At 34.2% G+C, this 17,648-nt stretch overlaps 1 protein-coding gene and 1 long non-coding RNA gene across 19 annotated transcripts in view; one reads left to right on the forward strand and one right to left on the reverse strand.

Annotated features, from left to right (window-relative positions):
* LOC147374610 (uncharacterized) overlaps window positions 1-17,648 on the forward strand; it is a 310,540-nt gene that overhangs the window by 86,899 nt on the left and 205,993 nt on the right. The gene's annotated exons all lie outside the window — the stretch shown is intronic.
* The window catches only part of GLCCI1 (glucocorticoid induced 1), a 107,806-nt gene that overhangs the window by 59,845 nt on the left and 30,313 nt on the right, over window positions 1-17,648 (reverse strand). The window lies entirely within an intron of this gene.

Genomic DNA, 17,648 nt, shown 5'->3' on the forward strand with positions numbered 1-17,648 from the left:
GCGTCAGGTCTTAGTTACAACACGCAGGATCTTCGATCTTCATTGCAGCACGTGGGGTATTTAATTGCGGCATGCGAACTCTTAGTTGTGGCATGTGGGATCTAGTTCATTCATTCATTCACCTACTGAAGGATATTTTGGTTGCTTCCAAGTTTGGCAATTATGAATAAAGCTGCTGTAAACATCTGTATGCAGGTTTTTCTAAGTTTTCAACTTCTTTGGGTAAATACCAAGGAACATGAATGCTGGCCTATAAGCTAAGAGTATATTTAGTTTTGTAAGATACTGCCAAACATCTTCCAAAGTGGATGTACCACTTCTTTTATTTCCACCAACAACATATGACAGTTCCTGTTGCTCTGCATTCTGCTCAGCATCTGGTGCTCTTAGTACTGGGTTTTGACCATTCTAGTAGATATCAGTGTGGAGTACCTCATTTTAACTGGCATTTCCCTAATAACCTATACTGTGGAACACCTTTTCATATGCTTGTTCACAGTGTGCACATCTTCCTTAGTGACCTGTCTGTTAAGGTCTTTGGCCCATTTTTTAATCAGCTAGTTTGTTTTCTTCTTGTTGAGTTTTAAAAGGTGTTTGCATATTTTGGATAAGGGTCTTTTATTACATATGAACAATGGGTACTTTTGCTATTCATATCTGTATTCACAGACTATCAAGGGTGAATATGCTTTCCTGCTTTCTCAACTTCAAAACGGATCAAACTAACTCCTAGCAAAATATTCTTTTTCTTTTTTTTTTTCACTTTTTTTTTTGTTTTTTTTAAATTTTATTTTATTTTTAAACTTTACATAATTGTATTAGTTTTGCCAAATATCAAAATGAATCCGCCACAGGTATACACATGTGAAAATATTCTTTTTCAATATGCAAGAGCCTAGAGTCAGTTCCAAAAATCTCACCAAAAAAAAAAAAGAAAAAGCGAATCACTTCAGAAAATTCTCTTAATCTTACTTAAAACTTACTTTAAGTCCTATGTAAAACTTTAAAATCTGTATTTTTTGTGTGGTTTAAATTTAGTCTTAAAAATTTACTATAGTTTATAGTGTATTACAGAAATATGATTACTAACTGCTAATTGTTTTTACTTTACTTAAATAGATGATACTTAACATTATGGTACTAATAAACCTGACAAGAAAAGAAATGGAATTACTTGAAAAATCAATGATATTAAATTAATAATTAAGATTATAATCTGATTTTAAGGTACAGAAAAGTTTTTAAAATAGAAAATGACAAATCTCTCATTCTTCATAAATATGTCTTTGAGAGATTTGGTTTTCTTTTGACTAATAAATTTTTTTAACTTTTTAAAAACTTTGAAAAGACTATCCTGATGAAGCATTAAAAAATACAGCACAAAAAGACTGTGACTATAATATTATGGTTCACTTTCCCAGTAACTGTATATAAGTTTATATAGTTTTATAACCAAATATAAACATAAATAGTCTCTTCACTAGTTAAGAAGTGTACAAAAGGAAGAGTCTGGCTGAAAACAAGAGCTTTAGGAATTCAGTGAGAGCAGTTACACACTCAGATTTTTTCATCATGCTCCAGCTACATACTAAGTTATGTGCTCATTCTGTTAGATTACAAAAATGTATAAAATCCATGTATATTTAGGCTTAAAAGTGTTCCACACACACCTGAATAAAAGCCTGTGTAGTAATGGTTTGTGATTTTCTAGATTATTAGCCAGGGAACTTATTCAGAAGAGTTAAGTTATATTTCTGTTTCACGTTCTTAAGATGATGGAGGTGTTGGTGGTATATCTCTGGATTGCAATTTTTAAAAACAGGAAATACCATAGAAATCAACTATTACACCTATGTTATACATGATAAAAGTATTTGCCTGATCTGTAAGAAATGTTAATTTGAATAAAAGCAATCATAAATGTGCCCAAAATCTTAAGAATATTCATAGTAAATGTACCTCTAAAAACTAATCTGAAATGCACACCAAGAGAAGCAGTGGAAATAAATGTCTACAAACAGAGAAAAGAAAAATTGTGGAACAGTCTTACAATACAAGAAAACACACTATACAGACTGTAATCCCACTTTAGTAACCAAATACACACAAAGAGAAAAAGACTTTAAAGAGATATTTCGAAATATAAATATGTAAGAATTCTAGATAATTATAAATTCTTTTTTTCAACTGAGAAAAATCAAGATTTTAAAAAAGAGACTTAAAATAATACTTAATGACATAAAATGTTATGATTTATTAAATAGGTTATAAAACACTACCTGCAATATCATCTGAACTCTCTATTTTTTGAACTCTATTGTTTAAATGGTCTGCAATTTAAATTTTTTTCTAAATGTAAATAATCAAAATATAAGAGCGTATACATCAAAATGTTAGAAACAGCTATCTGGATAGTAGAATTATAAGTAGCTTATTTTGAGATTTTGGGTATTTTCCAAATCTTCTGCAGTGACTACTGTTTCAAAATTAGAAGTAGGATTTAAAAAAAATAAAAGAGCTGTGTTATAGAATTTGTAAGTGTGGATGTATATTCTGAGAAAGTCAAACACAGAATTTATAGAAATTCTAACTTTAGATGCAAACCTCAAATCTATCTTGGAAGACACATTACATGTTAAGTAAAGATGTTAGTATACATCACCATAAAATATTTTTCACCACACAGAGGTCCCTCTGACTAATAGGTTGGGGTTCTCTCACAACTGCAAGTGCCAGTACATAGTTTATCACTGGCTGTGGGAATGGAGTTGGAGACTTTAGAAAAGCCAAAATATTTAGGTGTTTAGAGTAACTGAAAACTGAAGATAAGTGAAATGTCCAACACCCAGAAATATTAGTGGAAAGTTATTGATGAGAATATTGACAGGAAATTGTAATTCAGTTTGGATGTCTTTCATGTTATACTTTAATTATATGGAGGAAAAAAATATCTATAAAAATGTTTTCCTGAAAAAGTTTAACATAGAGCTTCCATATGCTCCAGCAATTCCTAGAGAAATGAAAACATATGTAAACATAAAATCTTGTATGCAAATGTTCGAAGCAGTTCACCAACTCAAGAATGTACAAATAAACTGTAGCATGTCCATTCCATGAACATTATTTGGCAATACAAAGGAATGAAGTGCTGATAACTGTGCTACTGCATGGATGAAACTTAAAAATACTATACTAAATAAAAAACGCCAGAAACCAAAGGCTACAAATTGTATGAGGCTACTGACTGAAGCAACAGAGCATGCATGCATGCACTGATATGCAATGTTCAGAACACGCACACACACAGAGGGAGGAAGGAGACGACTCGGTGCTGTGTGTGGCTAAGGGAAGGAAGGCTGGGGCCAGACAGTGAGGCACTGCTAATGGGCACAGTGTTTTTTCTCACTGGATGGAATGTTCTAAAATTGATTATGGCAATGTTTGCACAACTCTGAATATATTAAGAACCATATATTGTACACTCTAAATAGATGAACTGTATGGTATATAAATTATACTTCAATAAAACGTTATTAAAAATAATTATGTAAAAGAGGAAATTATAAATCAATCTCATTTTTCAATTTTAAAAAAGCCCTGTATTGCTAAACCTGAAAGTCCCAAGCATTGCTTGTATTTTCTCAAAAATAATTAGTATTTTCTATCATACTCTTCTTGCCAAGTTTCAAATCACACTGAGGCACTAGTAATGTCATAGAAAAGGGTAGGAGGAATACATTAGTATTCTATCCAGTCAGGTTTCTCAAATCATTGCAAGAACATTTCTCAAATCATTGCAAGAACATTTAACAAAGGAAATAATGTAACAAAGTAAACTATATATCAAAAATGCTAATCTCTGACTTCTTACAGAAACAGTTACTAAATAGACTCTTGATAAACAACCGGTTTCTGCTTTAACCAAAAGGAGACAGTCATATGAGGAATTAAAATTATAAAGAATATTTTAACTTATTATTTGGTATTTATACTTAATAATACGCATTGTGACAAGTTTTATTACTACTATTGTGGATAAATTTAAAGCCAACTAATTTTCAGTTTTTAGAGAGCATTACTAAAACATTCATTCTTTACTGTTGCAATTTTTTCAGTTGCAATTTGCTTTGGTTGCTGAGTTTCAAAAAACTAATTCCACTTGTAAATAACGAGAGCAATTTTACTTTTTTAAAAGTAGTATTTCCAAACACTTAAAAATATATATATTTGACAAACATACTTGACTATAAGTGCCTCAGTATTATCCAAGAGATAAATAACTTTTATTGCTTTTTAGTATCTTTTAATGTTTTTTAATCTCTTATACTTGACAGAAAATCAGCAACACAGGTGACTGACAAGATATATCAGAAATACTAATACTGACTAGATACCTGCCAAAAATATTTCCATACCATTCTGAAGTCATAAAAGCTAATAGTGCTCAACCGATGATGACATGAATATCATCAACGGAATACATTAGTAATGAGAAAGGAAGCAGGAGTTTCTGTAGCAATAAAAGTCTACTCTCCCATACTTGGACCTATAAATCTGAAATACCATTTCTTACTTGTAAGACTGCACAAGAGAAAACAAAAGCTACTTCTGACTGAATGAATCCTGACCTACCACGAACTGCTTACTGAGTTTGTGAGTCTGAGCATGCCCTGGAGTTAGTTGCACCATTTCTACGCCATTTCTGACCAATCCAGGCTTAATGTTCGTAACTGCACAATCAATTATTGACACTAGTAATACTGTCCACTCAATTCAGTATTATTATATTTAAAGAATGAAATACTATAGATTCCAGTACAAAGGCAGGTAACATTGATCAACATCTGCTATGTCCCACTTACTGTGCTTCACCAACTAGTGTTACCCCCAAAAGCTTTAAGAATCTCAACAGCATAAAAACTTATTTTCACTTGGTTTACACTAATGTTTCCTACAGGAAACATGATGTATTTTATGCCAATCGTTTATTCAAAAATGTATGCCAAGTTATTAACAACCTGAAAGGCATACTGCTTTCCCATACTACATACACCCTTAACTATGACCCAGTTCTTAAATTCTTAACTCTTAACACTTCTTAACATTTAAGACATTCTTAAATGTCTTTCTAATATCATAGGATTTTTGATAGAGAATTGATGGATTTTAGGATATAAAAAGTTGAGAAACAATGTACCAGACAACAAAGGACAAGAAGACAGGCTAAGAAGGTTGTTTCAAATAAATACGACCTATTTCACAACTCTACCTAGAGCTAGTTTAGGGGTAAAGGTAAGGGGAGAGATAAAGGGAAATCAGTTGATTTGTTAACTGTTAAACATTTCTGGTAATGGGAAGAAACTGGTACATGGGCAACAGGAGTATGGAGAAGCTCTTTGCTATTTACCTTCTACTTTTGATTTAATTGGATACATTCTTAAAAATTCATAAGGAGAACTTTGAGTTTTCTGTTAATTTTAGTGGTAGTATTTGAAATTGATGAGTAAAATAGTAAATATTGTTCAGTAAAATAGTAAATACTGTATTTTAGCTATGTATTTAAATTTTTCATCAATACATATGAGTATATTCCTTTGGCAACCAAAAATATTACTCCCTCAACTAGGAACATGACTCCTATCATGTGGAGAGTTCAACTCTAGGATTAGAAAAATCATCTTTTAATTACCTAATAATGGCTGAAAGAAAAAGTAATGGAGATCCTGAACAAGATAGAATCTTTATAAACTTACTCAAGTGCCAGTTGGGGACCAGCTTCATAAAACTTAACAATTCAGGTCCCTGGAATGCAATCTAAGAGGCCAAGATCTTTAGACTTGCTTCCATTTCAAGAAAAGCTTCCCCTGTCCAAAATTGTTCCAACAACTACCACTTCTTAAACAAACTTCAACAGCGAGCTCTTCAACAAGGGCACAGGAAACCCAAAGAGCTGTACAAAGTATGACTTTTGGTCAGGAAATGAGCTTCTGATCAGAGTGGTAAAACTGAAAGTTCTCTTTTATATCTATTTACTATTTGAGATGTATCACCTACTCCTTTGATTAAAGTCCTCTCCACCCAAACTCCTTTCATAAAGGGAAGAAAAGGACAGAGTGTTTTAAATGTGTATTTTCAACAGCAAAGAATTAATATATTTTAGTTGAGTTGCTGACTTTATCATACATTGGCTCAAGTCAACAGTTAGTACCTACTCCAGATCTGTTTCTTAAAAATAAGTATAAAAAGGACTTTTAGTGAAAGACGCTAGCATAAGACCATGAAACTCCATACACTCAAACTTAATGAAATGAAGAAAAATAAAGTAAAAGTTTATCTTATATACGTTTTGGACACGTTTAAATGTTTCACACTGTGAAATTTGAAAATTAATAAAAAACAATAAAATATCAAAGAAAAACATCAATCTGGAGAAAAGAAAGAAGTATGCAGAATTTCATTTAAAAATCTAACCATTCCATTTCTTACCCTTCAAAGAATACAAGAGATAAATGGGAAGTTCTGAAATCTTCCTCTCATCCCAACTTTGCACAGAAGACGAATAAGGGGGCTAGACCAGCATTCAAAGAAGAGAAGGAAAAGCTACTCTCACCTCAACTGGCCATCAGACATTTAAAAACCATCAGGCTAAAAAAAAAAAAGTCAGGCTTACCACGTCATTTTTCCCTAACAAATAGATACATGGCAGATGACTCAAAAAATATATATAAATAGCTCAAAGCTAATTATTTCCAGCAATAAGCAAGATTTATCAGACCAGAAAGACAAATGACAAAAACACTGAAAGAAAAACCATGGAAAACAGGAGGGAAAAAAGGAGGAAGAAATTGCTATTGGAAGTTCCCCTTTCCAGTTATGAAATAAGAGTGCCACGGCCAATACCCAAACATCCACCTATTTTTTCCCTCTGCTAGTAAATGTTAAGTAATGTGAAATGCAGGCTGGATGACTCACAAGCCGGAATCCAGATTGCCGGGAGAAATATCAACAACCTCAGATATGCAGACAATACCCCTCTAATGGCAGAAAGCCAAGAGGAACTAAAGAGCCTTCTGATGATGTCAAAGGAGGAGAGTGAAACGAAAACCATGGTATCTGGTCCCATCACTTGATGGCAAATAGATGGTGAAAGAGTAGAAACAGTGACAGATTTTATTTTCTTGGGCTCCAGAATCAATGCAGACATTGACTGCAGTCACAAAATTAAAAGACGTTTGCTTCTTGGAAGAAAAGCTATGACAAACCTAGACAGCATATTAAAAAGGAGAGACATCACTTTGCTGACAAGGGTGCATATAGTCAAAGCTATGGTTTTTATAGTAGTCATGTATGGATGTGAGAGTTGGACTATAATATAAAGAAGGCTGAGCACCAAAGAACTGATGCTTTCAAATTGTAGTGTTGGAAAAGAAGACTCTTGAGAGTCCCCTGGACTGCAAGGAGATCAAACTATCAACTAGTCAATCCTAAAAGATACCAACCCCGAATACTCATGGGAAGGACTAAAGCTGAAGCTCCAATACTTTGGCCACCTGACACCAAGAGCAGACTCACTGGAAAAGATCCTGATGCTGGGAAGGATTGAGGACAAGAGGAGCAGAGGATAAGATGGTTGGATGGTATCACTGTCTCAATGGACATGAGTCTGAGTGAACCCCAGGAGATAGTGAAGGACAGGGAAGCCTGGTGTCCTGAAGTTCATGGGGCTGCAAAGAGTTGGATATGACTTAGCAACTGAACAACACTAACTTATTGACACTTAATACACCAGTCATTATACTTAGCATTTAAATTCATTAACCCAAATTAACCCTTACAACAATCCTGTGAGGTAGAATACTCCATTAATAAACGAGGAAACAGGCAAAGTGGTGATCTGCCCAAAATTACAAAGCTAAAATGCTAGAGCCAAGATTCAAAATCAAGTCATAGTACTTAGTCATAGTACTCTGTGACAGCCTAGATGGGTGGGATGTGGTGGGATGTGGTGGGGCAGAGGTTCAAGAGGGAGGAACCACATGTATACCTGTGGCTGGTTCACGCTGATGTACGGCAGACACCAACACAACGTTGTAAAGCAACTGCTGCTACTGTTCAGCTGCCACGCCACGTCTAACTCTCTATGACCCCACGGACCGAGGATGCCAGGCCTCCTACTCCATCTCCTGGAGATGGCCCACGTTCATGTCCATTGAATCAGTGACGTCAGCCAACCATCTTATCCTCTGTCGCCCTCTTACCTTTCTTTTTCATATTTTTGTAAAATTTTCAATTGTAAAGCAGTTATCCTCCAATTAAAAATAAAATTAAAAAATACACAAAAAAGACAATTCCAACTCTAAGTTTTAACAACAACAAAAACCCAAGCTATCAGGTTCCCAAACCACAGCTCCTGGCCAATGAAAATGAGTTTACAATGTTAATTTATATCATAAAAAGGTTATATTCAGGGAAAAATATTAATCAAGACATTGAATATTCAGTAACAATAAACAGTATCAACCATAAGAAAGACATAACAGATATACATCTTTAAAACATCTGTATTATCATCTTTAAGGCAATGACCACTGGAAACAGAAATCAACAAAATTTTAACAACATCCAGCTCATGATAGAACAGACAGACATAAAGGGGGCTATATGGAAATTGAGTAATATAATTAATATGGTTGAATTAATATGTAATGAGGGATTCCCAGGTGGCACTAGGTGCTAAAGAGCTCTCCTGCCAATGCAGGTGATGAGAGGGTCATGGGTTCAATCCCTGGGTCAGGAAGATCTCCTGGTGGAGTGCATGGCAACCCACTTTAGTATTCTTGCCTGGACAATCCCATGGACAGAGGAGCCTAACAGGCTATAGTCCATAGGGCTGCAAAGAGTCGGACATAACTGAAGCAACTTAGCACGCATGCCAATATGTCATGAATTCTTTATCTAAAAGACTGTATCCTCATTTTCAAATACAGAGAAGTAAGAAAAAATAAATCATATATTAAGCCACATGGAAAATCAGTGAAGTTTCCAAAAACCTATTCGTCTATACTATAATGCAATAAAACTAGAAATTGAATTTTTATTAGGAAAAGAAACTTTGACCATTTAGAAGTTTAAAACAAAGCAAACAAAAACTCTCATATTTTAAACAGGATATCAAAACTGAAATTGCATAATCTCTTGAAAATACAAATAATGGAAACATACGAGCCAAAGTTGAGCTCAGAAGGTAAATCTTGGCATAAAATGCATAAAACACTTATATTACTAAACAGTAAGTATCATGAATAAAAAAATTAAGCATTAATCTTCAGAACCCAGAAAAAGAACACTGCATATGCCAGGAAGGTAGAAGAAAGGCAAAAACAAATCAAAGTCAGAGGGCAAGGAACTCAAAAAAAGAAAAACAGGAAAATAAATTCAACACCTTAAAAAATTTAATATATAACCTAGTAAATTGAATTACTCGAACACAAATATATACAATATTAAAAATGAGAACAGAGAAATAACTGCAGATAAACAAAAAGTTGAAAGAATTATAGAAAAGTACTTTGTGAAACTATGAAAATACACTTGAAAATTTGGATGAACTAGATATATTCTAGGAAAACAAATGAAAAAACTGAACAAAAGAGACAGAAATCAAAAGAAACTAACAGCCATGGAATAAACTGAGATTTACTAAAGAGCTATAATCCAAACACATACTAGTCTGCTTCACAGGGGAAATTCTTTCAGATTCAAGCAACAGATAACAGAGATGAAATTTACACCATGCCAGAACAGAAAGGAAATCTCGCAAAATCTTTTTTATGAAGCAAATGTAACACAGAAATCTAAGGATTACACTATAGAAAGAAAAAGTTTCAGGCCTCATTTCTCAATATTGAAACAAATATAGTTAAATATTAAACACTTCAGTTGCTACTGTATATTTTAAACAACTCCATAAATGAATAGTATTCATTTCAGAAGTGTAACTATGATCAATTAAGTATTAAAAAACTCACCAAATTACAGGTTATGAGTTAAAACAACCTTCATTTCAAAGATGAAATGGCATTTCACACCTAATGAATCATTCTTGATTTAAAGAAAACAATTAGTAACATATGCATGTATGTTTGATGTTAGTCTTGTCAAAGTGAGTGCGCTAGCTTTTTTTTAAATTGAGGTATAACTGACATATGACATTATGTTAGTTTTGGGTATACAACATAATTCAATATTTGTATATATTGCTGAATGGTCACCACAATAGTGAAATCTGCCACCATACATAGTTACAGAAAGCTTTTTCCTTGTGATGAGACCTTTTAAGATTTTCTTTCTTAGCAACTTTCAAATATACAATGAAGTATTGTCAAGTATACATACCATACTGTGAATTATATCCCCATGACTTTAGTACTAGAAGTTTGTGCTTTCTGACTCCCTTCACCCATTTTAACTACCCCTAACCCCCTCCACCCTAGCAACTACCAATCTGTTCTCTGTATCTAGGAGATAGTAGATTTTTGTTTTTGATTCCATGTATGAGTGATAAGATAAAGTATTTGTCTTTATCTGAGTTATTTCACTTAGTATAACACCCTCAGGGTCCATCCATGGTGTCACAAATGGCAAGATTTCCTTCTTTTTTATGGCTGAATAATAGTATTTTTTATCTATTCATTTTCTTGATTCATTCATCTATCAACGGACAGTTAGACTGCATCCCTATCTTGGTTAAGTAATTCCATAATGAACATGAGGGTGCCTATGCTTTTTTCAAGCTAATGTTTTCATTTCTTTTGGATAAATGCCCAGAAATTGAACTGCTAAATCATATAATAGTTCTATTTTTAAATTTTTTGAGGAAACGCTATGCTGTTTTCTGTAGTAACTGCACCAATTTACATTCCTAAAAACAGGACAAGAATTCCCTTTTCTCTACATTCTCAGCAATGCTTGTTATCTCTTGTGTTTCTGATAACAGATTTTCTTGAAGTATGAGGTGATAGTTCATCGTGTATTTGATTTGCATTTCCCTGATGATTAGTGACATTGAGCATCTTTTCTTTGGTAGCCATCTGTACGTCTTCGAAAGAATGTCTATTCAGGTCTTCTGCCTGTTTTTTTAGATTGTTTTGCTATTGAGCTGTCTGAGTTCTTTATATATCTTGGATATAAATCCTTTATAGGATATATAATTTGCAAATATTTTTTCCCATTTAGTTGTTCAGTTGCTAAATTGTGTCCAGCTCTTTGTGACCAGGCTTCCCATTTAGTAGGCCGCCTTATATTTTGTCTATGGCCTCCTGTGATGTGCAGAAGCTTTTTAGTTTGATGTTGTTCTGCTTGTTTATTTTTTCTTTTATTGTCTTCATTTTAAGTTTTAAATCCAAGAAAATCATCACCAAGACTCATGTCAAGGAGCTTACCACCTACGTTTTCTTTTAGGATTTCAATGACTTCAGATCTTATATTCAAGTCCTTAATCTTTTTTTTTTTAACTTTGTTGAATATCATCAATTATTGGGTCTTTTACTTTCTTCAACTAGTTGCTTGAACCTAATACACAGAGGAAAAAAATGCCAAATGATGCTTTTGAAAAACAGGTCTTACATTTTTTTTAATTGAAGTATAGTTTGATTTATAATATGGCATTAGTTTCACATGTGCAGCAAAGTGATCCATACACACATACATACATACGTGTTCTTTTTCCAATGCTTTTCCCTTATAGGTTACTACAGATATTGAATATAGTTCCCTGTGGTATACAGTAAGACCGTGTTTATCTATGTTATACATAGTAGTTTGTATCTGTTAATCCCAAAGTCCTAATTTATCTCTCTCCCCCTTTCCTCTTTTGTAATCACTAGTTTGTTTTCTATGTCTTTGAGTCAGTTTCTGTTTTATAAATTCATTCGTATCATTTTTTTAGAGTCTACGTAAGTGATATCATAATATTTGTCTTTTATCAGACTCACTTTACTTAGTATGATAATTTCTATGTATATCCATACTGCTACAAATGACAATGTTTAATTCTCCTTTATGGCTAAGTAATATTCCATTATATAACAGACAGCACATCTTCTTCATGTCTTGATGGCCACAGGTTGCTCCATGTTTTGGCTCTTGTAAATAGTGCTGCTATGAACATTGGGTGCATGTATCTTTTTGATTTAAGAGTTTTTGTCTTTTCTGGATATATGCCCAGGATTAGGATTGTGGGCTCATATGGTAGCTCTATTTTTAGTTTTTTAAGGAACCTCCATACTGTTTTTCATAGTGGCTGTACTAATTTACATTCCCATTAACAGTGTAGGAGGGTTTCCTTTTCTCCACACCCTCTCCAAGATTTATTATTTATAGACTTTTTGATGACAGCTTTTCTGACTGGTGTGAAGTGATAACTCATCATAATTTTGATTTGCAATTCTCTAATAATTAGCAATGATGAGCATCTTTTCATGTGCCTGTTGGCCATCTGTATGTCTTCTTTGGAGAAATGTCTAGTTAGCTGTCCTGCCCATTTTTTGACTGAGTTGGTTTTTGATATTAAGCTGTCAGAACTGTTTGTGTATTTTGGAAATTAAGCCCATCTGTGTCAGTTGCATCATTTGCAAATATTTTATCCCATTCCATAGGTTGTCTTTTCATTTTCTTTATGGTTTCCTTTGCTGTGCAAAACCTTTAAGTTTGATTAGCTCCCATTTGTTTACTTCTGCTTTTAATTCTTTTGCCTTGAGAAAGACTGACCTAAGAAAACACTGGTAGTATGATCTATGTCACAGAATACGGAACAATTTATGTCACAGAATGTTCGCCTATATTCTCTTCTGAGAGTTTTACTCTTTTTTTCTTTTTTGGCCCTGCTGGCTCTTTGTTGCAGCACACGGGCTTTCTCTGGTTGTGGTACGCAGGCTAAGTTGCCCAGTGGTATGTGGGATCTTGATTACTTCATTAGGGAGGAGCGTCCACATCCCCTGAATTGCAAGGTGGATTCTTAGTCACTGGACCACCAGGGAAGTCCCTCTCCTAGGAGTTTTACGGCATCACATCTTTATTTAAGTCTTTAAGCCATTTTGAGTTTATTTCTGTGTATGTTGTGAAGGTGTGTTCCAACTTCATTGATTTATATGTGGCTGGCCAGCTTTCCCACAACCACTTGCTAAAGAGACTGTCTTTTCTCCACTGAATATTCTTGCCTCTTGTATCAAAGATTAATTGACTGTAGGTTTGTGGGTTTATTTCTGGGCTCTCTATTCTGTTCCATTGATACATATACCTGTTTGGGGGCCAATACCACACTTTTTTTTATTCCTACAGCATTGCAGTATTGCCTGAAATCTGGGAGGTTATGCATACAGCTTTATTCTTTTTCTTCAGGATTGCTTTGGCAATTATAAGTCCTTTGTGGTCTCATATAAATTTCAGTATTATTCGTTATAGTTCTGTGAAAAATGTCATGGGTAATTTGAAATGGATCACATTAAATCTGTAGATTGCTTTGGGTAGTATGGCCATTTTAACAATATTAATTCTTCCAATCCAAGAACGAGGGATACCTAAACATCTTTTAGATGTCAATATTTATATTCTATATATTAAAGTTAAGTTGTATGTTAGAATGCACAAAGTGTATGCTTGTATAAGTTCTAATAAATATAATATATCCACCCTTGTAACCAAACCTCTGTCAAGATATACAACAATTCTACTATCCCAGAAAGTTCTCTCACTTTGGGCCTTGATTTGAACACAAGATTTGTCTCTAAAGTCCATAGTCTTTTTCATACTATGCAGCTTCTTTTAAAAGGGCCCAATGTGCAAATATATTAAACAATAAGAATTCTATTTCTAACCATCAAATTATTAAGGTAGCTGAAATATGGAAAAATGAAAGGTGGAAAATACTTGAGATTCCCTCCACTAAAGTCAGACAGCCTAGGTATTTAATATCTGTAGCAAACAGACTGCACCACTTTCTCTTTACTAATTTCCACTAAATAAATAAAAATAATCTTCTTCCTTCCCCAAGAGTTAAAGAATTAATAATAACCATCTCCTATGTTCATCTCTTATATCTTCAATTAAACTAAAAATGCTCAGGGCAAGACCATTTCTTACACATGTGAGGCAAGCACTGCACACTTGAGTGATTACTATGGAAGGCAGTGAGGAACTGGAGAAAACATACAACCTTTGGAATCAGCCAAATCTGGATTCAAATCTCTTCATATTTATTAGCTATATAACAAGTTACTAAACTTCTCTAAGCCTCAGTACGAGGCCTGTATTTTGCCTTCCTATCAACGTCTGGCTTCTCAAATAGACAATATATAGGAAGACCCAGGCGACAGAAGGCCCTACCTTGGACCTCAAGCTTTTGGGGGAACTGCTGTGGCGCTCTTCCAGCCATGCCTCTTCCCAAAGGGTGAAGAGACCCTGGGGCCAGAAGGGCATACACATCATGAGTCCACATCTCTGCCATCAACTTTGCTCTGGGTAACCTAGACTCATCAGTTCGTTGTTCAAACCATGCCAGATCCGATTTCCAGGGTCTACAAAGACCTACTCCTGGTCTCACTCCCTGAGAAAGTATATATGGAGCATGAAGGGGAAGACTAGGGGGTTGACACATACGCATAAAGCCATCCCTCAGAGTATAGAATGGTGTGAGTGACAGGAAGGGTTCAGGCTCAGAGGGTAGGGTGGGCTCAGCATCAGGCAGACACATTCTGGCATTCAACTCTGAAAAATCCAGGACTTCATTCAAACATGAACCTCAAGGTCTATAAGAAGGTTTATATATCAAGAATGAATGGATAGAACAGATTTTATGTAACAGTTTGTTAATTTAGTATGTATATGGTATGTAGGTGTACATTTTGTATTTGCTCCAGACTCTGCAAATGTTCCAAATGGGCCTGTCTGTATCTACTGCTAATAACCTGTGTATTGCATATTCACTTTCAAGTAGTTAGTCACTCAGTTGTGTCCTACTCTTTGCAGCCCCATGGACTGTAGCCTACCAGGCTACTCTGTCCATGGAATTCTCCAGGCAAGAATACTGGAGTGGGTAGCCAGTCACTTCTCTAGGGGACCTCCCTGACCCAGGGATCGAACCCAAGTCTCCTGCATTGCAGGCAGATTCTTTACCACTGAGCCACCAGGGAAGCCCATTCACTTTCAAATATTATCCTATTTAGTCATCCAACATTATCACGAGTTAGGTTTCATTCATCCCACTGCACAGGTAAAGAAACAGATATGGTTAAGAAACCTACCCAGCTCCTTTTTCTGTTATCTCCATATCACTCTCTTCTTAACTCCCAAGTATCCTCCCCTCTTAGCATATTATCAGTATTTCACTCTCCAAGACAATATGTATGCCCCTAATCCCTATATCTAGTGCTTATGTTCTATGACCTCAGGACAGTACCTAATACTGTTAATAATCTTTTCTTTTTTAAAACAAGTTTCCCTTTGGTGTGTAAGGCTACACTATTTTAGTTTTCTCTAAGCTTTTGCTTTTTTTCTGTTTCCTCTTCTTTCTCAGAATTTTGGTGAAGAATGAGTAAGATAATGTTTTTGGAGACTGTCAGCATCAAGCATATATATTCAACAAAAGATAGGATTTCTTTTTAATATAAAAAGAATACCTACCATTTTTAGGTATAGTGCCAATTACTCTACTAGGTGATACACACACACACAGTATTCCATTTATCCTAAAACCCCTAGAAAATTGAAGTTTAGATCAGCTGACAAATTAACCTGTATTAGAAACCTGGCTCCAGCACTTTCTAGCTTTATGATACTGAGTAAGTCACTTAACTTCCCTGAATTTCTGCTTTTCCATTGTGTAATTTTATAATGTCCTTATAAATGAATTAAATGAGAATGACACACAGATATAAAAACACAAAGTACATGGTAAATAGTCAGTAAATGTTAACTTTCTTCTCATTGCTACCAGGTGAATACATTAATTTTTTATCCTTCCCTTTTGTGCATTTCTAAAAACTGAGTCCTTGATCTCTTGACCTTCTTTCTTTTTATAGTCTATGCCTATACTCTATCACACTTCTGAGTCTAGCTCCTCCAGAAAGATAGTTTTGAATTATCCATGACCATGTCTAAGGGTCCAGGCCCACATCCCAGGGCCTACTGTATCAAACTGCTCTTTTTCCTCATAAAGAGTGGAAAGCAAAAGACTTGGTATGGGAGACATAAAATATTACACAGACAAAACTGATAGGATGGATGATAAAAAAGCTAATTCCATGGTTTCAAGCTTGCCTGAGAAAATTACAAAACTGGAGAAGATTTCCATAGATCATAAATCATGTCCAAAATTCCCCTTTCCCTCATTCTTCAGACATGAAACTCTAATCCTTCTTTTTCCCTCATCCACAAGGCCAGAAATGTTCCCATTCCTCTGAATTCCCTTACATTTAAATGCTCTATTCAGCTAATACCTAATTATACTCTGTCTTCTATTACCAATTTTCTTGCATTTAAATCTTATCTTCCCAACTATGCTGTAAGTTCCTTAAGGCCAACAGCCATCTCTCATACTCTTAGTACTTCTTCATAATGCTGATTGACTAATGCTATACAGATATGGTCAGGAGTTCAGAAACCATATATTAGGATGTTTTCAGATATTTTCCTGCCATGGAAGGAAAACTTTTCAAATCAAAAGCTTCGGAAATCTTCCACAAATAGGGAAAGTGTGACAAACAGAAAATTTTCTATTTCTTTCTCGAGGATTTCAGTTTTGGTTTTAAACAGGAAAAAAATCCTTTAACATAAACTTCCTTAGCCATGTATTAATACTTTATAAATTATTTCCAATAACTGCACAAGGTTTTCTTCAAAAATTACTTATGCCAGCATACCTTTGAGATACTGCAGGTTCAGTTCCAGATCACCACAATAAAGCAAGTCACACAAAATTTTTGGTTTTCAAGTGCATACAAAAATTATGGTTATTCTATTACTATCATCTATTAAATGTTCAACAGGATTACATCTTAAAAAAACAATGTACATACTACAATTAAAAACACTTCATTGCTAAAAAATGTTAACCATCATCTGAACCTTCAGCAAGTCATAATCCTTTTACAACAGTATCAATAAAGATCACTGGTGATGGATCACCATAATACATATAATAATAAAAAAAATTTGAAATGTTGAAAGAATTGACAGAATCTGACAGAGAGACATGAAGTGAGCAAATGCTGTTGGAAAAACTGATGCTGACAGACTTGCTCGGTTGAAGACTGCCGAAAACACTGAATTTGTATTAAAAAAGGCAATATCTGAGAAGCATAATAATATGAGATATGCCTGTATTTTCTAATATAGTTACTAGTCATTATATTAATTTCTGTAGGAAAGTTAATTCTTAAAACTGTAAGCCTCAAAAATCACTAATACAGACTGATGTGTTACTTATTAAATACTAAATAATTCAAAAACCCAGGTAATAAAAGTTTTTAAAGTTTATTAAAGATATCATTTTCTTTGATATATTTAATAATTGGGAAAATTTGATTAAACTACATTTTTACTGTGATCAAAATAGAAGAACTATAGGGTAATGAAACTGATTTGCTTATTTT

The sequence above is a fragment of the Bos grunniens genome, chromosome 4, assembly GCF_055505025.1.
Source record: "Bos grunniens cultivar Pamir isolate PY7600 chromosome 4, Bosgru_T2T1.0, whole genome shotgun sequence".
Lineage (NCBI taxonomy): Eukaryota > Metazoa > Chordata > Mammalia > Artiodactyla > Bovidae > Bos > Bos grunniens.